The sequence below is a fragment of the Mixophyes fleayi genome, chromosome 10 (assembly GCF_038048845.1).
Source record: "Mixophyes fleayi isolate aMixFle1 chromosome 10, aMixFle1.hap1, whole genome shotgun sequence".
NCBI lineage: Eukaryota > Metazoa > Chordata > Amphibia > Anura > Limnodynastidae > Mixophyes > Mixophyes fleayi.
Genome location: NC_134411.1, coordinates 58,400,108 through 58,425,352, shown reverse-complemented (window position 1 = coordinate 58,425,352; position 25,245 = coordinate 58,400,108). Strand labels below are relative to the sequence as shown.

At 44.3% G+C, this 25,245-nt stretch overlaps 1 protein-coding gene across 3 annotated transcripts in view; it reads left to right on the top strand.

The window, feature by feature from the left end:
• TSNAXIP1 (translin associated factor X interacting protein 1) overlaps nt 1–25,245 on the top strand; it is a 403,075-nt gene that overhangs the window by 19,505 nt on the left and 358,325 nt on the right. The window lies entirely within an intron of this gene.

The following is a 25,245-nucleotide window of genomic DNA, read 5'->3' as shown; positions in this document are numbered from 1 at the left end:
ACTTTAAAAACTTCTCTTCGTTGATCTCGCCAATCACGTCACTTACCCGTAAAGGAGGGTTAGCCAAGAACTGGCCTCAGGATGCAGTATTGGCCTTCAAAGTTCTTAAAGAAGCTTTCTCCACCGCTCCTGTCTTGAGACAGCCTGATCAACTACGACTGTTCTTTCTAGAGGTGGATGCTTCTTCAGTGGGTGTGGGAGCAGTTCTCTCTCAGAAGAATTCTGCCGGCACTTTCTCTCCATGTGGCTTTCACTCCAGGAAATTTTTACCCGGTAAGGTCAACTATAGTATCGGCGAAGAATGGCGGTACCTGCTTGAAGGCGCTCTCCATCCTATCACAGTGTTCACAGATCATAAGAACCTCACCTATCTGGAATCCGCTCAGTGCCTTAACCCTCGTCAGGCCCGCTGTTCACTTTTTTTTTCCATATTCCAGTTGATCCTGACTTACCGTGCTGGGTCAAAGTATTCCAGGGCCGATCCACTTTCCAGGACTAAATCCTCTGTTAAGACACCCCCTGCTGGACACTTTTTTGTGGAGGCCCATCTTCGTCCCAGACTGTTGGCGTGGGCCCACGATTCCAGATTTGCTGGTCATACTGGGGTTAAGAAGACTATTGCTCTATTGTCCCGCAGCTATTGGTGGCCATCCTTGAGTGCTGACGTTCACAAGTATGTTGCAGCTTGCGGTGTATGTGCCCGTCAGACACCTAGGCGTCCACCAGCAGGGCTTTTTCTTCCGCTCCTGGTTCCGGACTCACCTTGGGCAAGCATCAGCATGGATTTTATTACTGATCTCTCCAATAGTCATGGCTTCAATACTATTTGGGTGGTGGTCGATCGTTTTTCCAAATGGGCACATTTTGTCCCTCTCAAGAAATTGCCATCCGCTACTGATCTAGCAACTGTTTTCATTAAGAATATTTTTCAGATTCACGGTTGCCCCATTGAGATAATCTCTGACAGAGGTGTACAATTCATTTCAAGATTCTGGAGATCTTTTTGCAGCAATCTAGAAATTAAGCTAAAATTCTCATCGGGATACCATCCCCAGACCAATGGTCAGACTGAGTGGGTCAACCAGGATTTGGAGACATTCCTCCGTTGTTACTGCTCTGATCACCTATCCTCCTGGAGCGATTATTTACCTTGGGCAGAATTTTCACATAATATCCATGAACATGAATCTTCTGGAACATCTCCCTTCTTTACCATCTTTGGCAGACATCCCATACTTCCCACCTTTTCAGAAGTTCCCAGTGCATCTGTACCTGCAGCTCAAGAGATGGTCGGTGGCTTTTCGAAAATTTGGACTCAGGCACGATCTAAAGCTCCATCTACCTCCTTTACTCTGTGTGCATAACTCATTTCATATTTCCATATTAAAACCTTTGGTTCTTAACAAATTCTCCAACCTTCAGCCTCCGCCTCCTCCCATCAAGACAGCCTTGGGCGACGAATATGAGATTGAACGCATCTTGAAATCCCGATCCATTCGTGGTAAGACTCAGTTCCTCGTCCACTGGAAGGGTTATGGTCCTGAAGAAAGGTCCTGGGTGGATAAGAAAGACATACATGCCCCTCATCTGCTTTCAAAGTTTTTGAAGAACCAGATTTCCAACTCCTCTTCTTCAGGGGAGGGGGTTACTGTCAGGCGCCGTCTCCACACTGACACTTGGTGCAAGAGACAGATGCCTGCACCTTCTCAGCAACCACGTCCTGTTGCCTAGCAGCGGAACGCTATCTCTACTCCCTGACGGCAGCCAGCATGTCTGACCGCCAAAATCTCCCTAACCCAAACAGGATGCACCTTAGGGTATATAAAGCAGCCTCTGACACATGTCTAGTGCCAGAGTATTGGTTCACTCCTGCTCCAGTGTTTCCTGAACTTCTGATCCAGTGGGTTATTCGGTTCTGACTCGGCTTCCTGTGACTACTCTCCTGTGTTTCGTTTTGGTACCTCGCTGCCCGGCTGTTTTGACTATTTGGCTTGAACTGACGTCTCTCTGGATCCTCCCTGTGTACCGCACCGCACGGTTGGCTCTGACCTGGATTGCCTGACTACTCCTGTCTACTACTGTCACTACACCGGTGACTGTCTTGGAGGACCGCGACCTGCGTACCCTCTGCAGCTAAGCCCAAACCCCCTTGCGGAGGTCCCTGGTGAATACCGGGGGTACGTTAGACTCTGCGCCTCCCTGTTCAGTTGCGTCAATACCGGTTAGTGACTATCTCTGCAATTCTGTGACAACTCTCAGTTTCAGGGCTCTATATATCAGTCGGAGATTTAGGAATTTTGCCAGTGGTAGCCGGGGTCCTCTGGCGATGCTTCCCTATGCAAAGCATGGAGAATCTATTTATCATGGACAGTGATGGTATTCTCAGGGTGGTGTTAACCAGGGGTTACTCCAAGAAAAAAAATGTTTTATGAGTAAAATAAAGCATTTTTCTTTTTTTTTTATAATAGTTTTTAAAATGTCATTGTTTTTTAAATAGAAATTGTAACTGGAAGGCCAAGTCCGATCTTCCAATTCCAGGGCGCATGTGCGAGCTGGCATGCAAGAAGGACTCTGCATTGCCATGGCATGCACTAAGGGCTAGATTTGCTAAGAATCGAGTTTGGCGGCGGTTTGTCACCCATCGTCGGCGGTTTAGTGGTCCAAACCGCCACATTTATTATAGGGCGGTTTGAGGCTTTAATTTAAAATGAATGGCAATGTATTGCGGATTGAAAAAGCTAAACCGCCATCAAAACCTGCTTCTGAATGGCTTGATAGCTTAAACATGCTGTTTGAACTATTTTGCCATTCAGAACAGAGGAGAAAGCACCAGTGACATTTTAATAATTTGTAAAATCATTATTTATTAATTAAGGAGCAAAATTAATTTAATATTAACTTATGAGGTGACGAAAAATTTTCATTATATTAAGGGGACAAAATTATTTAATATATTATTTGGGCACTATGTAATACCAAATTGTGCAACATAAATAATTATATTACCATTAACAATCAGTTAATAATATTATATATTCACATTTCCCACATAATAAAATGCTATAATAGTGTCCCCTTAAAAAAATATAAAAAAAAAGAATTCCCTCATAAGTTAATATTGAATTCATTTTGCCCCTTAATCAAAAATTATTGATTGCCCAAATAATTAAAATGTCAATTGTGCTTCCTCTTATGTTCTGAATGGCAAAATAGGTCTGTTTGATCAATCTCTCCATTCACAACCACCTCTTTTATTTTGGCCGTTTGAATGTCTGTTTTGCAGCGCTTTTGAAAACCCCAGCTTAGTAAATGCGGGGCGTTTCTATATTTATCATTGTTAAAATCGGGATGACGGTTTGTAAAGTGGTTTGGAAAAATGTCAATTCTGCCCGTTTTAACACTGGTTTGGCCTTTAGTAAATCCAAAATAGGCAAAAAGCGTTGGTTTGGGCAAACCGCCCTTTAGAAAATCTAGCCCTAAGACTCCTCTTACCACTGTACACAGTGTTTGAGCCTTGCTCAGCTGTCATAGTGACATTTTTTTGTTAAGTTACACTGCATAATGGAGGGTTCGTCATACTCCCCCAACATTTGTCTCTCAGGCAGCGGGACGGGGACGTGGCCATGTCATGATGTGGGTAATGTGCAGCGGCTAATGTGCAGTGGGTAATGTCCATGTCATCATGTGGGTAATGTCAACCGCACCACCTAGCATTTATGAAGTGCTAGGCTTCCCCGTACTCCCCGCTGCATGCAGAGCAGCAGTGAACATACCTCCCAAATTTCCCACCCGTGGTAGAAAGCTGTGCCAATCAGAGCTATCTAAATCCAGATGGGTGGGGTACGTATTTCAGACAAGTAAAATTCCTACACATATCTGATTGAAATGCTAAAATGTGTGACAGGTCAAAATGCTGGCACTGAAGATTCCTGTTACTTAACATAAAGACAGAGAGATTGACGATTTTAAAGGATCCAGTGGGTAAAAAGTGTTATATATAGACCATAGACCACTATAGACCACTTAATATGTTTTCTATTTGTGTATTTGAAAATGATGTAATGCTTCCTCACTCCCATTTAGTGTTAACAATGTAATAGCTCTCTTTTTTTCCTGCATCACTACTAATACTTCTCTATTTAGCCAAATTAAATTAAATTCATTTAATTTTATTTCTATAACTTAAGTTGCACACTCCACATGGAAAACATACTATAGGTATTTCAATCAAACTATCTTTGTTTAAGATTACACACTGCATGAATAACATGATATAGGATTTCTATAATAGACCATATCTGGCGGAATACATTTGTCAGGAATATTGATATGTTAATGCAGTGCAACAAATATATGATTGAATCAAATTCAAAAATATAAAAAGGGAAACCTTTCTGTGTTGTTTTAATTATACAATATTTAAAAAATATATTCACATATACTTAATTGTAATAAAATATAGAAGTTTAACAAATTATTATTTTTAAAACTGAGTGCCTACAATTATAAATACCCTTTCTTGTATTTTCTTTTTTGATGCATTCAGTGGTGAAATGCAGGCAGGTTGAGATGTAGCTAGGCTGATCATGTGACTGACTTACTGAATAAACAGCCTTTGTGATGTCACAGCTTTGGTATAAATGTCATTGCTTGGTTTAGTACAGTCAATTAGCTCTGCATAAACTGTATATTACATTGTACATATACATATACACTTTGTTTATTTGCTGATATGACATCTCACGGTCAAAAGGAAGCTAATTTTATATATATTACATGAAAATAATGTTAAAATTAAGATCGATCACACATTTGGGATATGTATGAAAAATATATCCTTTCTAAAGGACTAAAGATGTATTAAAGGGTATATTTAAAATTTTAAATGTAAAATGTTTAATGTATGGGCACTGTGGTGCTGGTTAATTACCGGCGCACAGTGCCAGTAAGGGCTAAGTCCCTGCGCTGGGCGCTACGAGTATAAATGTATTTTTTTTATATATTGATTTCTAATGCAATAGCCTTGTGTGTGTAGGAAATGTATTTATTTCTGATTCATATACCAGGGGAGGAAATGTGTGTTCTGTGACTGTCTGGAGACAGGTGGACTCATGTCAAATAGACCTATGCATGTGAAGTGCCCAATATGTCTGTTTAGCCTGTATACACAACAGGGGGCTGCTGCCTTTCTGTCTGGGGTGGCTGCATCTCAAATCCTGTTTAAATTATGCAAGCAGCAAGTTAGGATATAACAGAGTGTAAATATTGTTAATTTTGCACTGCATGTAAATCCATGTTTAGGGAAATATATTGCATCCTGATACTAAAAATAACTCAGAAGTGTTGGAGCCAGCTAGGTTCAGGGAGCGGTGTTACCTCTGCTGAGGTGTTTCAGAATGTGTAATGAAAGCGAACTGTTTGACCATGTGATGTATCATTATTGTTCCATCTGATCACTGGTACCTTCAAACAGTGTGAACTGTCCTTGTCAGGACACTTGAGCTAAATAAATACCACTTGCTTCAAGACCTGCTTGACAACGTCTTCCCTGCTGTAAATTACTGTGACCTACAGATCAGACCCAACTCTAATCCATTCTCCAGGTTGTTCTGAGGTGAACCCAGCATTCCAGTACCAACATTTTGCCCACTACCTGCAGCTCTGTCCAGTGTGATAGGTCAGGGGGGAACCATCCAGAGCAACCCTGATCTATAGGAAGAGGTCAGGGGTACCAGCCCAGGTGCACCAGCAAGGGGGTACACTAGCAGCGACAGCTACCCAGAAGGAATGCAATTCTGGATGCTGTGAAGGAGTCCAGTGGTGGCAGCAGCTTAAGCCTCTCCTACTGCAATTAGAGGGCACATTTGGGATAAAGAAAGGGAATGGTGGCAATTTAAGCCCAGCCGGTTTTCAGCAACAACAGACAGGGTGGCATTGGCGGTCCATCCTATCACAGTGATACCTGGCGCTAGGGGACCCACACTTTCAATTTCATATAATAAGGGTTGGGACTTCCCTTACAATCCCTAGTCCCCCAGGCAGCCCATTTCCCCTCCCCTTACCTACCTACAAGGGAGCGCGAACCAAACTCCCACTTTTATATCATCCTGTCACAGTAGACTTTAATTTTGTCAGTTTCTTGCTCTGGCTATTTTTAAAACCTAAAATACCTTCTGGACATGTTCACAAAGACTTGTTCTTGTAGCCCAGTTTCTATGGGAGAGAGAAACTGTCATCCTTCTCAATAGCATAGCAGCAGTGAACAGGTGCCACTCGCTCCTGCCACTGGTATGTGCGGTATTGAAGTAGTACATTTAAGTAAGGGTGCTGAGGGTGATTCAGCATGTTGGAAGTGCTAGGCATGCCCCTGTGCTTCAATTCCCCAACTTAAAAACCTGGGACTGGTACTCCGCCCTGAATCACACCCAGCACCAGAGGGACTCAAATTGGGTCCTCGGATCTAGGCTGCGGGCCATTAGTTTTACCCATTCACTATGAGAATGGGTCTGCCTCAATACCCACTACCTTCAAAAGGGAAATGGAAGATCCCTTTTGAAATTGCTCATGACACACCAGGTGGGGTCAAGCAGAATCCCCCCACCCCCACAGCCTGGGGTAGGGGGAGTTTAGTATTTCCCAGTTACCTACAGCCTTTATGAGTAAGGGGAGACCACCACTATAACAACATGTTACCCCTTCCCACACTGTATCAGGGGGCAGGATAAGATCAGTGGTTTATGAGAGAGACATATTATTATTTATACCAAGTTTCATGGATAACTTTTTTGACGTTCCCAATTTATGTCAGAGTTTTGAAAGAAATCATCCTCTAATTTGTATACTGCGCCTTCTCAAAATTTTCTAAACCTTGCCAGTATTTCTGTTTATGTCTATTCTAATGCAGCTAGATTTTACTATTTAGCTAATAATACCTGAAAACAGGGCCATCATCATTGTAATGTTTGTGTACAATATATATTATTCTACCATTATAGTTTTAACTTATTTTTTTATATAGTATGATATATTGTTTCAAGGGACTCCTTATATACGTCTGTTTAGGGTTTTATGTATCTTTGACTTCTGTCTCTTACTCCTGAAGAAGCAGAATGGGGACTGACATGGAGTTGTTAAGTGTAGGTCAGAGACGTTACTTAAAATTTTAGCACCCAGGGAAGAGAAGGCAAACTGCTGCTTCCCTACCCTTCAATTTTGAACAAATTAACCTAAAATATTCATAAACTGTGCCCAACTTCAGCATTGTGTCCTGTGTGGTCGCTCGTCTCGCACAGCTCTAGTTACGGCCCTTTTGTAGGTCGAGTAAGTAATGGTGTGCTCACATTATTGCAACGCAATCAAACATGAACACATCAGTGGATATGCCTTTTTGAAGGCATATCTATTGGGGGGCTGGATGACTAGTGCAATGATACGCTGTAATAATGATGTCTATCAGCAGCATTATCTAGCTGCTTCTGATTGGCTTATTGAATATTGACCCCTGCAGCTGGTAATACTTAAATCGTTAGCGTCAAACCTAATTAGTTGAACTCTCTAATTTAGAATACTGCAGGGAAGAAGATTACCAGTTGATTTTTAAATGGATAGTTGTTTGTATTTAATTTATATTTTGTATTTGTGTTTGTATTTTAGATTTCATATTGCAAATTCAACTTATTAATAGAGATGGGCGAGCTTGGTTTCCTGAGATCCGAATCCATCCGAATTTCGCCAATCTGAGAACCGAGCCAAGCAGGCTTGGTACTCTCCCGCCCATTCGGAATCGAAATCGAGGCAAAACGTCATTGTGACGTATCCGTATTTCTGAGCTCGGTTCTCGCAAGATTTGAAAAGCATAAATACCCGTCTCCACAGCAATCCATCGCCATTTGACAGAGGGAGAGAGCAGGGTTAGGTCACAGGCTGTATTAGAGCAGGGACAGAGCAATAATTGTACACCTTATTCTTTCTATTATTCTTTCATTTCTAATCTATTCAATTATATTATTAATTCAAATTCTATTAGCAATTGTTAGAGCAGGAAGAAAGGAGGATAAAGGAGGCTTATTTTTCAATTTTTTGCACTACAAGTGCTTTGGGGTGTCCCATATTCCCCAGTGTTTTACACTAATTTTTCTGGCTGTCAAAAGTCATATTTGTCAGCAGTATCTATCTGATACAATGTTTTGCACTACAAGTGCTTTGGGGTGTCCAATATTCCCCAGTGTTTTACACTCATTTTTCTGGCTGTCAAAAGTCATATTTGTCAGCAGTATCTATCTAATACAATATTTTGCACTATAAGTGCTTTGGGCTCATTAAAATGGATTCAAAGCAGTCCCCATATGAGCAGAATCAGCAAGCAGGTGCTGGCACCAGTCCTCATGGCAGTGTTCCCAGTACGTCATCTGGTAAAGTCGATGTACAAGTAGATAGTTTTTTTACATCAGGGAAAAAATCACACACCAAAAAAAAATGTACTGTGTTGAAGCGAAAAAGAAGTGTAACTGAGGAAAAGTTAACTGCCGATAAAAAAATTGCCAACATGCCATTCTACACATGCAGTGGCAAAGAAAGAATGAGGCCTTCGCCTTTCTCTATTAGTGGCAGATCAAAAAAGGTTACTGAGCGTTCTTCTAGTATGGTCACTCGTGACCAAGCAAGACCAAGTAATTTGGAGTCTAAAAGTGGTGCACAACTACTGTTACGCGTCAAAGCCGATCTGCAAGAAAACAGTAAGGCATTAGAGGATAATGTATGCTCTGAATCAGAAATGACACCAATCCCTGTGGAGAGTCCATCCACCAGTGGTATGTCTAATCATGAGCATTCTGTTAGTGTACCCATAAAAAAGGGCCCTTTCAGCAGTTCTGCTGATGTGTGCTTGAACAGCCCGAGTGTAGCCGGTGATACACAAATTGATGATGCCACTTTGGAATTAGAAGAGGATGAGGGGGAGATTTGTGTAGGCGACGAGGGCTCTGATGAGGATGAGGTTGTTTGTGTAAGTCCTGCACCAGTGGCAGCAGTTCTGGCACGTGACAAGAAAAAGGCCATTGTCATGCCTGGGCATAAAACAAAAAAATCCACTTCTTATGTGTGGAATTATTTCTACCCAAATCCAGACAACAAGTGTATAGTCATTTATAGTGTATGTCAAGCCACAGTCAGTCGAGAGAGGGACCTTAACCATCTTGGAACCTCGTCTATGTTACGCCATTTGACGAGAGTTCATGGCAAAGTGTTAGGAAAAGCTGAAAGTTCTTCCAAAAAAATTACAAGCACTCAATCATCAGCTAGGACCCTTCGCTCACCGACATCCCAACGGCTACAAAATACACCCACAACACCATCCTCATCAATATCCTCAGTAGCGCTCGGAGTTAGCCCTGCATCCCACTTAGTAAGGCTGGATGACTCCTGCACTATAATTGATTCCTCTGAAGAAAGCGTCAGTCCCACTGCTGCTGCTGGGGTGAATCGTCAGCCCAGAGGAAGGCCAAGAAAAAGAGCAGTCCTACATTTCAACAATTAACTGTGAAACAATCATTTGCTAGGGGAAGCAAATATGACAGCAGTCACCCAGTCGCCAAGCGAATCACAGATGCCATGGCTGCCATTTTAGTGTTAGACATTGGAAAAATAAGGGGGGATGTATTTCACTCTTGCACAGTGGGGAATCCTTTCAGTGCTGTGCAAGGGGCTGAAACAATTTGAAGTTGTGACGTGTGAAGTGAGTGCAGACTCTGCTAGCTTGAGCCAAGTCATTCCTTTAATTAGACTATTGGAAAAGCAGCTTGAGAAACTGAGTCAGTGATCGCCGTAGAAGGTTACTTCCAAAAAATGCGGAGAAAATGATGTTTATAAAAATGAACTACATCTTCCACGAGGAAGGCCTTCACCATCAAAGACATTAAACATTGACTGTTCTCTAATGGCGGATTCAAGCAGCGATGAATTGATAGCCTGTGATGATGACGTACACACTGATGAGGGTGAGGATGAAGCTGAAGATGATGACGATAACATCTTTTTAAAACGTTCTATTTAAGTGTAGGGTGCAATCTACCCCCAAAGAGGAAAGGGACTTCGGGCATTTCTATATTATCTTGAAAGGCTGCTGTTTTGGCAATTTCTCATTAAGGGTAGGGTGTCATACACAGACTGACCCTAAGCTGGCTTTGTCCATTTCAATTAATATTGTACAGTCTATAACGGCTGAATTTTTTAGTATTTTCTACAAGTGGAGTGGGGCCTATAGAGACAGAAACCAAACTGCCTTTGTCCATTTCAATATATATTGTACAGTCTATAATGGCTGAATTTTTTAGTATTTTCTACAAGTGGAGGGGGGCCTACAGAGACAGAAACCAAACTGCCTTTGTCCAGTTCTTTAAATATTTAACTATAAGTGTAGGGTGTAATATACACCCAAAGACGATGGCTGCATTGCCAATATGCATAGATGGAGAGGAAGACAATCTGGTTTGTGTGTAGAATTAATGACGGCCTACCAGGAATTAAACAGTTTTTTTGATAATTTATAAGCTTTACAATTACATTACTTATCCAAGAAACAGGTGGAGCACTAAATTCGGGTATTTTATGGCCAAAAACATTGATTTTTAAACAAATTTGCAAAACAAAACCAAAACACGCAAGGGCGGTGTGGCAAAACCATAACCAAAACCAAAACACGACGGTAATCCAGATCCAAAACCAAAACCAAAAGACGGGGGTCAGTGAGCATCTCTACTTATTAATACCTGTCAATACCATATTCTCTCTAGTTTATCTCATGTTCATATGACACTTCATTACTTTCAAAAAGGGTAATGCAACTTTAGCCACATTCCTACATCCTCTCTATCACTTTTATACACACTTGTTACTTCTGCCTTAAGCATAACTCAATTGTTACTGTTTTTTGCGATGGTTCTCCTTGAGATGGGTTTAACTCATATACGTTTATGCAAGTAAATCCACTTTCTTTATCTGCGTCTTCTCCAACATGTGTAAATTAGAGATGCTCAGGCTCGGATCCCCGTCAACCGAACACACCCGAACTTAGCATATCCGAGTACCGAGCGGACTCTTGTGCTTTTTCGGAATCGAAAATGAGGCAAAACGTCACCGTTACGTCGTCGGATCTCGGTTCTGAAATCGGTTTTTGAAATCTATAAATACCGCCCTCCATGGCGATCTAGCGCCATTTGAAAGAGGGACACAGAAGGGGTAGCACAGTCTGTGTAGCAGTTGGGTAGCAACTTAGATATAATTGAAAGAGAAGGGGGAAGCAGTGTTCAACAAAGTCTACAGTGACATTCAGGAGAGCTCCATTGCTCATTTGCTAATTCTCATTGCAGAAAAATACAAATACTAGTGCTGGCTGGTTTATTGTAATTCTGCAGTCACATTCTACTGTGTTATATAGGTAACACACAAAGAGGAGAGCTCCATTGCTCCATTGCTAATTTTCATTGCAGAAAAATACAAATACTAGTGCTGGCAGACTTGGTGTAATTCTGCAGTCCCATTCTACTGTTTTATATAGGTAACACACAAAGAGGAGAGCTCCATTGCTAATTCTCATTGCCGAAAAATACAAATACTAGTGCTGGCAGGGTTGGTGTAATTCTGCAGTCACATTCTACTGTGTTATATATTTAACACACAAATAGGAGAGCTTTATTGCTAATTCTTATTGCAGAAAAATACAAATACTAGTGCTGGTAGGCTTGGTGTAACACACAAAGAGAAGAGCTCCATTGCTCCATTGCTAATTCTCATTTCTGAAAAATACTAGGCCTGGCAGGCTTTTCTTCTGACTTTGCAGTCAAATTGTACGGTGTAATATGGGTTACACACACAAAGAGAAGATCTCCATTGCTCCATTGCTAATTGTCATTGCTGAAATACAAATACTAGGTCTGGCAGGCTTTTCTTTTGACTTTGCAGTCAAAGTGTACTGTGTAATACAGGTTACACACAAAGAGAAGAGCTCTATTGCTCCATTGCTAATTGTCATTGCTGAACTACAAATACTAGGCCTGGCAGGCTTTTCTACTGATTTTGCAGTCAAAGTGTACGGTGTTATCAAAATGGATTCACAGCAATTCACAGAAGAGCAGGAGCACCAGGCAGCTGCTGGCATCAGTCATGATGATAGTGTTAGGCTGCTAGTGGTCAAATAGCGAACCTGCAGAACAGACTGGCGGAGGTCTTCGTCTATAGCATCCGCCTTTCCCATAGAACTAGACGCGCTCACAGGTACTCGGATGCCCCCAGGACTTAACTCCAAGTAGTATAGGTTCGTTATACTAAACCGCAGCCGCAGACCAGGAGACAGTAGGGATGGAATGGGATGGTCAGACGATAGCCAAGGTCAGGGGTCACTTGCAATCAGAGTAGTCAGAGAATACACCAAAGGTCAAGGTCACAAGCAGAACAGCAGAATCCAGGATACAGGCCAAATGGTCAGAGTCACAGGTAGGCTAGCAGGGTCCAAGAAACAGGCAAGCATCACAACAGGTAATCAGAGATCAAGGTATCCAAGAGCAGGTCAGCAACAGTAGGTAACTGGAATGCTTTAACCGGCACGGAGGCTAAGCTCTCCCTGCCTTATATACTGATATTGGCCAATCAGGGCTTAGCCCTGTAATGATTATCAGGCTGGGACTAAAAAATGAGCCTAAACTAATCAATTAGCCCGCTGGCTAGAACATTTAGCGCTTGCGACCGGCTGCAGCACTTGCCGGGGCGCACCGCTTCATACACTTGGTGTCAGGCCGCTGCCTTGAAAACGGTCGGGCCCGAGTAACAAGAAATGACGTCCTGGTTGTCATGGAGATGGCCGGGACATTCATCGTGGCAGGAAGTGAGTCGCGGCGGTGCCCGTGGCCGCCACTGCTCCTGACAGTACCCCCCCCTTGAAGAGGGGTCAAAGGACCCCGACATCCTGGTTTCTTAAGAAACTGCTTAAAGAACTTTTCAATAAGTCTATCAGCATGAAGACGGTATTGTGGAATCCAGGCACGTTCCTCCACACCGTGGCCCTTCCATTGGATCAGAAAATGTATTTGCTCCTGAACTTTTTAGAATCCAGTATTTTCTGTATCAAAAATTCTTGGTGCCCTTCCACATTAACCGAATGAGGCCTCCGAGAGTGAATTCGCCTGAATTTGCTAGAAAAAAATTACAGGTTTAAGCAGGGAACAATGAAAGGTATTTTGAATTTTCAAAGAGCATCGAAGTTTCAACCTAAAAGCCACAGGATTCACTTGCATGATGATTAAAAAAATAACAATAAATCTTGGGCCGAGCTTTTTACAAGGTTGTCTAAGCCTGATATTCTGGGTGGAAGGCCACACCCTCTGACCCACTTTGAACGAGCATCTCCTACGGTATTGATCCGCAAATTTCTTGGAGTGGAATGAGGCTCGTTTTAAGGCAGAGCGAACCTTCTTCCAGATGTTTTTCAGACTATAAGCCGTGGAGTGTATGCCAGGGAGCCCAGAAGGATTAAGCAAAGCCAGAGAGTTGGACCTGGGATGGTAACCAAGGTTGCAATAGAATGGGAAGGTACAAGTGGAGGAATGGCAAGAATTGGATGCAAATTCTGCCCATGGTAATAGCGTTGACCAGTTATTGTGGAATTCTGAAGTTTATAAGCGTAGCAATTGTTCTAAGGATTGATTAACCCTTTCAGTTTGTCCATTGGATTGTGGATAGTATGCTGAGGAAAGGCTGATGTTTGTTCCAAGCAGTGCACAGAAGGATTTACAGAATCGAGAAATAAATTGAGAGCCGCGGTCTGAAACAATATCTAATGGTAACCCATGCGGTCGTAAAACATGCTAGATAAAAAGTGACGCTAAGGTCTGTACACTAGGGAGTCTGGATAGGGGTATGAAATGTGCCATTTTACTGAAGCGGTCAACCACTACCCAGATAGTATTGTGGCCTGCAGAGGAAGGGAGTTCCACAATCCATCGACAAATGTGTCCAAGGCCTGGTAGGAAGTGATAATGGCATAAGCTGAACCGATTGACGGTTCCTAGGGGTTTTGTTTTTAGCACAGGATTCACAGGAGATAACAAAATCTCGAACGTCTAAAGACATGGTGGGCCACCAAACAGAGCGTGAGAGATTCTCTGTGGTTTTAAATATACCGGGATGTCCAGTGGTTTTATGATCGTGGGCCTCAGTGAGGACTGCCTTTCGGAGATGAACTGGTACAAATAAGTGGTTTGCAGGTGTCTCAGAGGGAGTCAGTTTTTGGAATTTGCGAAGGGTTATACCCAAGTCCTGGGCTAAACCAGCGTGGATGAAGGTGGTACAATTGGCAGTGGTCTATGAACTGGTGCATGATGAGAGGAAAAACTTATGGATAAAGCATCAGCCTAAGTGTTCTTTGATCCTGGTCTATAACTAATAACAAAATGGAAATGAGTAAAGATCAATGACCAAACGGGCTTGCCTTGGATTTAATCGTTTTGCTGATTCAATATATTGCAGGTTCTTATGGTCAGTGATGACTGAGATGACATGGATTGCTCCTTCCAGCCAGTGACGCCATTCTTCGAAAGCCCATTTAATGGCTAAAAATTCCCAATTACCAACATCATAGTTGGCCTCTGCAAAAGAGAATTTGCGGGAGAAGAAAGCGCAAGGAAATAGTCGGTGATTACCAGGATCTTACCAGGATCTTTTTGAGAGAGAACAGCGCCTGCACCAATATCAGACGCATCAACTTCCAGAACGAAAGGCAGCTCAGGATTGGGATGTCTTAATACAGGGGCAGAGATGAATGCCTTTTTGAGAGCCTAGAAGGAGTTAATAGCTTCAGAGGACCAATTACCAGGATCTGCCCCTTTTCTGGTGAGGGCAACAATGGGAGCCAACAAATCAGAAAAACCCTGGATAAACCTTCGTCAGTAGTTTGAAAAGCCCAAGAACCTTTGTACTGCTTTTAGATTAATGGGCCACACCCAATTCAGAATAGCTTGGACTTTACTTGGGTCCATAGAAAATCCGGAAGCGGATATAGTATATCCCAGAAATGATACATTTTGAACTTCAAAATCGCATTTTTCAAGTTTGGCAAGTTTGGCAAACAAGTGATGGTCCCGTAACTTATGGAGCACTTGCTGAACATGAAGCAAATGCTGAGACAATGAATGGGAATATTTCAGTATGCCATCCAAGTACACAACAATGAACTGATCAAGGAATTCCCTGAGGACTTCATTAATGAGGTCTTGGAAGACCGCTGATGCATTACAGAGACTGAACGGCATAACTAAATACTATAGTGATCGGATTGAGTATTGAAAGCCATTTTCCACTCATCTCCTTCTCTGATGCGGATGAGGTTATAAGCCCCGCGTAGGTCAATCTTGGTGAAGATGGTCGCACCTCTGAGTTGGTCGAACAGAATCGAGATGAGCGGAAGGGGGTAGGTATTTTTAATAGTGATCTTGTTGAGGCCCCTAAAATCAATGCACGGATGTAGCCCATCATCCTTTTTGGAGACAAAGAAGCAGGCAGCTCCCACTGGTGATTTTGAAGGCCTAATAAAGCCTTTCTGTAAGTTCTCTTCAACGTATTGTTGCATGGCTTTGGTTTCAGGACCTGAGAGTGAGTACAGCCTCCCTTTTGGTAACTTAGCACCAGGAATTAGGTCAATGACACAATCAAAATCCCGTGAGGATGCAAGGTGTCGGCTGCTTTCTTAGAGAAGACATCCCAGAATTCATGGTACTGTGGAGGTAGCTCAGAAACGGGCTGCAACATCCGGAGGGGTAACTTCAGACAAGACTGAGAACATGAAGGCCTCCACTGAGTAATCTTCCCTTGTGCCCAATCGATTACAGGATTATGAAGGCGCAGCCAGGGATGCCCAGTATCACTGATACAGATGGGCAGTGAATCAAGTAGAAAATCAGGGTTTCTGAATAGAGGGTTCCCACTGTTAGATGTAACGGTGGCGTTTCATACACAACCTTGCCAGCTGGAAGGGATTCTCCATCTAGCCCTCATACAGTAATAGAGTTCAGGAATGCACAGGAGTCCATGGAGACAGGCTAGCAAACAAGTTGCACTGACAGTGAGCAGGTGTCAGTGCTGAGTTTAAATAGAGCAGGTTTGAATGGCACGCCCTGAAGTGAGTCATGTGATCCACAGGAGAACAGAGCAGACAGGAAAAGTAACAAACCTGGACTGGATTGTTACAGCTTGCTGCCGGCGGCTGCACACTGTGCAGGTCCGTTCGGCAGTGATAATGTGCTGCCCGGCTGCTCTGATTGTGTTTTAAACACAATCGGAGCAGCGGGACTGCACATTATCACTGCCGAACGGACCTGCACATACTGTGCAGCCGCCGGCAGCCTTGGAAGTTAGAAAGGGGGCGGGGCTTAAATCGCCCCCCACACACACACACATCGCCCGGGGTAGAAAAAATTTCTAGATCCGCCCCTGAATACCAACATCTGCTTAGTAACGTGTGGCCTGCCGTGCAACTGCAAAAAGAATGAAATACCTGCCAATGCTGACACCATGTACGGCTGAGACTTACCCACCTGAAAACAATGCCACACAAAAGACAATATGCGCTGCTGATCAGTCTTACCTTCGGCCTCCCTTGATGCAGAATACCCTTCCCATGATGACCAAGCCTCCCGATATTTCTTAAAGGTACCCGGCGCTACCGACTGCCTTGCCATGTCCGCTATACCGGCCTTATAATCTGCCAGACAAAATCAGGGCATGAAACACCAGACTCCTTAGCCCCAGGGGCTAGCAAACGAAACCTCAACCAATCAAACCTAGACAAAGCATCTGCAATCCCATTATCAGACCCAGGTACATGCCTTGCCCTAAAGGTAATATTAAACGATAAGCACTTGAATACTCAATGCCTCAATAGCCTCAGCGCCGGAGGGGAGGTAGCCTTCTGATTATTGATAGCGTGCACTACTCCCAAATTATCGCACCAAAAAACTATACTCTTATCTCTCAGGCAACTACCCCACAATTCCATCGCTACAATAATTGGGAACAATTCCAGTAACAAGAGATTTCTTGTGAGCCCTTCCTGACGCCACGATGGGGGCCACGCGGCAGCACACCACTCCCCGTTCAGGTACGCCCCAAAACCAGACGAGCCAGCCGCATCCGTATACAATTGAAGCTCTGCATTATTGGCGGCTGGCGGCAACCACAAACAAACCCCATTGAAGTACTCCAAAAACAAACGCCACATGACCAGATCATCCCTAATCTCCCTGGAAATTCTAACCATATGACATGCCTTCGTCACCCCGACTTTAGCCCTCTCCAACTTCCTGCAAAAAACCCTGCCAATGGGGATAACCCGACAAGCAAAATTAAGTAAACCAAGCAGGGATTGAACCTTCTTTAACTGAACCTTAGCCTTATCCTGCAACGAGTCAATCACACTCTTCAACTTAGCCACTTTCTTTGCAGGCAGCCTACAACACCCTGCTCCGGTGTCAAATTAGGAATGACAATCTCTCCGTCGGACCTTCCGATTTGTCTGCAGCCACTGGAACTCCCATAACTCTAAACAATGACTGGGCTGAAAACAACAAATCCTGACACACCATGGACCCACTTGGCCCAATGAACAAGAAATCATCCAGGTGATGGGCCACACTTTGATGCCCTGTCCCCGCAATCAAACACCAATGTAGAAAATTGCTGAAACACTCAAAAAATGCGCAAGACACTGAGCAGCCCATAGGCAAACATTTATCCACGACATAACCACCTGGCAAACGAAAACCCATGTATTTAAATGAAGATGGATGCAAAGGCAGCAGCTTAAATGCTGACTCAATATCGAGCTTCACCAGCAACGCCCCATTCCCGCAGCGCTGCACTATCAACAAAGCATACTCAAATGATTGGTATACCACCGAGCATTCATCTTCTGCAATTGCATCATTCACTGACATACCTTGAGGGTGAGACAGGTGCTGTATTAGCCTGAACTTGCCCACTTCCTTCTTCGATACTACACCCACCGGGGAAATGACCAAACCTTGAATCGGAGAAGTAGCAAAGGGACCACACATTCTACCCAACTCAATCTCTTTATTCACTTTCTCCTGCACCAACAAAGGCAATTCTAGCACTGATTTCAGGTTCCTGGGCGAACCCGTATGTATAGCCACACTCACCGGCAACTTAAACCCATGCCTAAAACCTTCCCCTAAAAACTCTGCAACTTGTCTATCGGGTTACCAACCCAGCCATTTATCCAGTTCAGACAATACGATGGGAGAAAAGGCCTTAATGTGCAGGAGCTCCGGCGGGGGTTCAATCCGAGGCACCTGGACCACTCCTCTTAGTACATTCCCTTCTGGGGTGCCCTCCCCCACACGTGGCACAGGCATGCTTAAACTTACAGGCCGCCCCTCTGTCACAATGACCCCCGTTATATGCAAAACATTTCCCACGAAAGGGCTGGGCCGATCTATTCGGGGGTTGCCTCTGCCTCCATGCGGGCAGGACGTGGCTGGGTGGCCGGGGAGCAGAGCGGAGGAAAAGGAGGAGGGGGCCGTGCCAGGGCCTGGGGTGCCTGGGGGGTTAGGAGCCACGGAAGAGAACGGGACAGCATGGAGGGAAAAGGGGGTGGAAAGGGGGATAGAGTACCGGGCAAGGGTTGCCGGGAGGAGGGAAGAGCCGTTTAAGACTGCTACTGGTGTGCCTGGTGGGTTGGGGTCCAACTGCCGCTGCGGCGAAGGTGGGGTAGCCCCAGGCTGTCCTGTGGGAGAGGCCTCTGAAAGCCTACCGGGGGACAATGGACTGCCTGTACTGGGGGTCGTGATATTGGTGATAATTCCCCCCCTTTCCCGCTATGTCGCTTGACTGGCCAGATGGGAGGGGGGTTTTGCTCGTGGGGACTGAATTAACGGTGGTAGTGGGAGGGCGACCGGGGGGTCCTGGTGCGCCCTTAGTTAAAATGGCCTCCACGGTGCCCTGCCATAATGTCGCATGTGTGCAAACAATGTGCCCGCCATCGGGAATAGTGCCTCCACCCCTTCCCATGCCAGCCTCCTTATGCTCGAGGGGGTGGGTATTGGCACAAACACTAGGGCCATTGGGGGCAGCGGAGGGGGTTGCGGGCGCTCCTGGAGCGCCCGCCTCTAACATGGCTGCCGCCACCCAGGGTTCCATCCGCGCACGCGCGGCCGGGCATGCCCGCATTTGAGCACATACATGCCGCCACGCATGTGCGGAAGATTTACCGGCCATCGGAGCTGCACATTTGGCCAGGGCTTGGGCCGTGTGGGGGGTATGGGGGCCTAACATCGATGGCTCCCCGAGCCGGAGCCGACGGAGAGGTAGCAGCGGCCTCTAGTAGGCGGAACGGGGGGACCCTGGCTCTCTTGGCCCGCAGCATTTCAGGTAAGGAGTGGGGGGGGGAGTTTACAGTAAGGCACAACCAAGCGGTGGCATGGGGAAAAAGGGAGCTGAAAACAGGAAGGCCCTGGGACACTGAAGGAAAGAAAGGGAGGTTGGGAAATTACGTTGGATGGATGAACAGGAAAGAAGGCGGCGATGGCTGCGAGGGGGATAGCAGGGAAATGGAAGGACTACAGGGAACAGCAGGGGGAAAAGCTGCAAGAATGGAGGGCCAATGCAGCAACAGGAGAAAGGAAATGCAGATAGGGATAAGCAGAAAGCAGGGGGGGAACACAGGAGAGGACCAGGAATACAATATAATATAATACACCAGTAGAATCACAGCAGTGTAAAATAAAACAAGTTTGCACGTAATACTCACCAGGACTGCAGAGAAGGCCGGATGCTCACCCAAAAGTTCTCCCCAGGACAGCAGAGCAGGAAAGACGATGGTCTCACACCACAAACTCTCCAGCAGTGAAAGGGGAAGCTGACTGCCAGCACCTGGCCTTATCCTGTTTTCCCCACTATAATCCTGCCCCCTACATCCCCACTGATTGACTGACTCCTGCCCCCCAGTGGAGTTAACTCCTGCTATACATTACTTTTCTTTTATCTGCCCCCTCAGCGTTTGTTACCTCGGGCTAATCCCAGCCCTCTGTTATCTTTCTACCCACTTAACCACAGATATGTGGAGAAGCGAAACTGGGCAAACTAAAGATTATAGACTGTGACAGCTCACTGGGTTGGTGATTCGCCTTCACCAGCAGGAATAGCAGCAGCATGTACCCAAGTACGTGACATTTGTCAGAGACAGGCTACTCTTTGTATCACCGGCTTTGCTGATAGACATACAGCTGACAATCTGTTGCAAAAACTAAGGGATGTCATTGCAACATGGCTTATCCCGCTTGGACTCTCCTCAGGATATGTCATTTCTGATAACACCACCAATATTTTGAGAGCATTACAGCTGGGTGAATTCCATCACATTCCCTGTTTTGCTCACACAATACACTTGGTGGTGCAGAGCTTTTTAAAAAATGACAGGGACATGCAGGAGATGCTGTCTGTGGCCTGCAAAATATCTGGACATTTCCGGCATTCGGCAACAGCGTGTAGGAGATTGCAGCAACTGCAAGAGCAATTTAATTTTCCCTGGCACCAACTGAAGCAAGAGGTGGTAACAAGGTGGAATTCCACCCTGTATATGCTTCTGCGGATGGAGGAACAGCGAAAAGCCATCCACGCTTATTCCACAAGCCATGACATTGGGAAAGGAGGGTGGACGTGCCAGGACGGCGTCTTCTCCTTCCGTTTCTCACTCAACTACTGCTAGGAACAAACTTAGCTTTCCCAAAAGATCCAGGGATAATGCAGATGTGTAACGCTTTGGTCCCGCAAATAGTACCTGTCTCGTTACCCGCATTTCATTCATCTGGAAACTGCCATCTTCCAGCATCAGACAAACTTCATTCATTAATTCAGCTACATTCAGTTCTGCAAGTCTATTGCACTTCTGGACCTCCCTCCTCTTGTCATGAGCATTCCTGGAGCACTATTTAAACCTCCTGGATTCACCTGTCTGATGCCTGTTCTTCAAGCTCACTTCCTGCAGCCTGTGGTTCTGGTTCCTGTTCTCCTCGTGGTTTGCCTGTGTTCCAGTCTGCTCTCAGTTCGTGGCCTGTGCTGAACCATTGTTGGTCCAGTACCTCTCTTACCATCCCCAGTGCACTTCATTGTGACAGCTTCAGTTTTCTCATCGCTACCACTCAGAGCCGCTACTACACCTGTGACTCATTAGCTGTTACTACGGGTTACCTCCGTTACTTCAAATTTGCTCTCAGTCTCCTGCTGTGTTGAACTATTGCTGCTCCAGCACTGCTACTACCATCTCCAGTGTACTTCATCGCGACAGCTTCAGTTCTCTCATCGCTACCACTCAGAGGCGCTTCTACACCTGTGACTGATCAGCTGTTACTATGGGTTACCTCCGTTACTTAATTTTTCTCACAGTCTCCTGCTGTGTTGAACTATTGCTGCTCCAGCACTGTTACTACCATTTCCAGTGTACTTCATCGCAACAGCTTCAGTTCTCTCATCGCTACCACTCAGAGCCGCTGCTACTATTGTGACTCATCAGCTGTTACTACGAGTTACCCCCGCTACTTCAGTCTGCTCTCAATCTCCGGCTGTGTTGAACTATCGCTGCTCCAGTACTGATATTACCATCTCAACTGTACTTCATCGTGACAGCTCCAGTTCTCTTACCGCCACCACTCAGAGCCGCTACTACGAATGTGACTCATCAGCTGTTACTACGAGTTACCTTCACCACGTCAGTTTACTCTCAGTCTCCTGCTGTACTGAACTATTGCTGCTCCAGTACTTCTATACCATCTCTGATGTACTTCATCATGACAGCTCCAGTTCTCTAACCGCTATCACTGTGAGCCGCAACTGCCTTGGTGACTCATCGGCTGTTCTCCCTAAGCTACCTCTGCTTTCCTGTGTGTGCTCAGCATAACTCCAGTGCTGTACTCCCGCTGTTCCAGTATCTCTACCAATCACTCCTGGATACACCATTGTGACAGCTTCTGCTCTTTCCCTGTTATACCACAGGACACCCGTTCTCCTAGTGCCTCGTTTGTTGCTGCCCATCAGTCTTATCTCTAGTGTTCCTGTTCCCATACCATATACCTGTGGGTGCTAGTCTCTACCCGCTTCGCCTGGCTCCTTCACACCGTTCTGCTGTTCACCCACTCACAGGACCGCGACCTGCAGGTTTGGTGCTGCAAAGACCATACCTCCTTGCGGGGGTTCCTGGTGAAGACCACCTGCCTGTTTGACTCCACGCCTGTGGGTGGGCCAAGCCATGTTCAGCAGAGCCTAGGGATCTATTTTCCATAAGCCAACCGTGACAAGATGACTCAGCACCATATTTTGACATCTTGCCTGGTCTAAAAGAATTGACTGAGAAACGTGACACCTCTGCCGTAACTCCACCTGATCCTACTATTAGCATCCAAAGGATGGTGGAGGATTATTTTCACGATAGCATAGAAATAGACACATCAGACAGTCTCTTTACATACTTTGAGGAAAAAAGGGAATTTGAAAACCCATGTACCAAGTCGCTTTGCACTGCCTAAGCTGCCCACCCTCCAGTGTGTACTCGGAAAGAGTTTTTAGCACAGCTGGGAACCTTGTCAGCGATCGGTGTAGGAGGCTACTTCCTCAAAATGTGGAAAAGTTGATGTTCATAAAAATGAACATCAAGTTCCATGAGGAAGGACTTTCCCGCCAACTAAATTACAATAGAGACTTCTGTAATGGTGGATTCTAGCGGTGATGAATTAATAATGTGTGAGGATGATGTACACACTGATGAGGGTGAGAATGAGGCTGACGATAAAGACAACATCTTGCCACAGTAGAGTTCATTAACGTTCATGTTGCGTTAGGTGCCTTAAGGCCATTGCTACCTTGTTTTGTGGGGGCCCAAACAAACTAAGCACTTCAGCCACAAGGAGTGGCACTTTTGTGGCTAAAGTGCTTGGGTGGTTAAAGTGTGCATGCCCTTTATAAGATCCAACATAAGGGTGGGTGGGAGTGCCCAAGGACAATTCCATCTTGCAGAACTTTTCTTTTCTGCCACTGCTGTGTGCCAATGTGTCCTAGATGTGCTAAGAACTGTCGTGTGTTTGAGTCATTGCTCTGTTGCTTAGCATCCAGCCAGGTCGCTGCAGTATTTGTCCGAAAGTGTATGAAAATAATATTATGACCTATGAGGTGGTGAAAATTGACTGCAAATGACTTGAATTAGTGTTATTGAGGTTAATAATAATGTAGGATAAAAAAAGAGCAAAATTATGTGATTCTAGCATATTTTAGCAATTTTTGTAAAAAAAATACAGATTCAAAACCAAAACCAAAACACATAAGGGCGGTTTTGCCAAAACCAAAACACGAAGCTAATCCAGATCCAAAACCAAAACCACTTCACGGGGTGTCAGTGAGCATCTCTAGTGTAAATAAACATAACCTAAACATCATGGAACATATTTAAGTACAAGAGTTAAAATATTCCTTTATGTATTTCAACTACCTTTACCTTACCTTCAAAGAAGGTAAGGTCATTCTTCAACATGGTTGAAGTATGGAGAGCATGGTGGCTTAGTGGTTAGCTGTACTGCCTCACAGCACTGGAGTCATGAGTTTGATTCCCGACCATGGCCTTGTCTGTGTGGCGTTTTTATGTTCTCCCGTGTTTACATGGGTTTCCTCTGGTTTCCTCCCATACTTCCAAAACATACTGGTAGGTTAATTGGCTGCTATTAAATTACCCTTTGTCTCTCTCGGTCTGTGTGTGTGTGTGTGTGTATGTTAGGGGATTTTGATTGTAAGCTCCATTGGGGCAGAGACTGATGTGAATGAGTTCTCTGTGCAGCGCTGTGGAATTAGTGGCGCTATATAAATAATTAGATGAAGTAAATTCAATTTACAATAATGTTGCAACCCATATAATTATTGCAAGCTTCTATTATTTGCTGGAAAATATTAACCAGATTTATATATTCTATTTTTTCCTTTTCTGCTCACTGTTGCTGTACTAGTATTATTATTAACATATATTTATATAGTGCCAACACTCTGCGACGATTTACAGTTGGGAAAAATACAGAAATAAAACAAAACTGGGAATTAATAAACAGACTAGAGGGCCCTGCTCATAAGCTTACAGACTATAGGAGTACCATTTATCAGTTATCACTCTGTTGTTTTTCTAATCCAGGAAGTTGAAATGTAAAAATGTGGCTTCCCTACCTACCCCCACCGCTTGTGTCCCCTTCCACTGACAGATTGATTGTAGGTCACTGTCGGATTAATCAAGATTATATCTACAAAGAATAGGTCAGACTTAAGTACATTCAATGCACTACAAATTTATATTTAGTTAAATTAAAAATAATGTAAGTTTATTTTAAGAAAATATCCTTTGTTTTAGGTTTTGTTAATTTTACAGCTAAATTTATGAATGTGTTTATATGGGTAAATTTGTGGTGGTGGTGATAAGAGATCTGTCTATCTATCCTATGAATTAAGATGACATCTATATTAATATTTGCAAATGACTTGCTGAATGTAATTTAAAAGGGATTAGATAGCCAATTAGCTTGGTGCCAGAAAAGAAACATTTTAAAACATTCACTATAGGGAGCAAATTCACACAATCACAATATGCAGTAGCTACCAATTTATTTCCAAAGCAATATCAACTGGAATTAATGTTTTCCTCTAAACATTGTTGACCTAATACATCATCGAAACGCAATATGGACAAAACTTGCATTAAAAAAAAAAATCGGATGTAACTTAAAAAACATAAAACATTTTTTTTTTTACATGAAATGCATAAATCACGATGTCCTTAATATGTATTGTCCATAAAATGCATTTTTATAGTTACTTGCAAACACATGTTCTGGCACGCATACGTGTAGTCATCACTATCAGTCGGCACTTACAACTGCACTGGTGAAAGTGATACGGACTAAAAGCACATACCTAAGATATGCCCAGAGTTTGAATTGGACAGCACAGTGGCCTAGTGGTTAGCACCTCTGCCTCACAGCACTGGGGTCATGAGTTCGATTCCTGACCAGGGCCTTATCTGTGTGGAGTTTGTATGTTCTCCCTGTGTTTGCGTGGGTTTCCTCTGGGCGCTCCGGTTTCCTCCTACACTCCAAAAACATACTGGTAGGTTAATTGGCTGCTATCAAAAATTGACCCTAGTCTCTGTCTGTCTGTCTC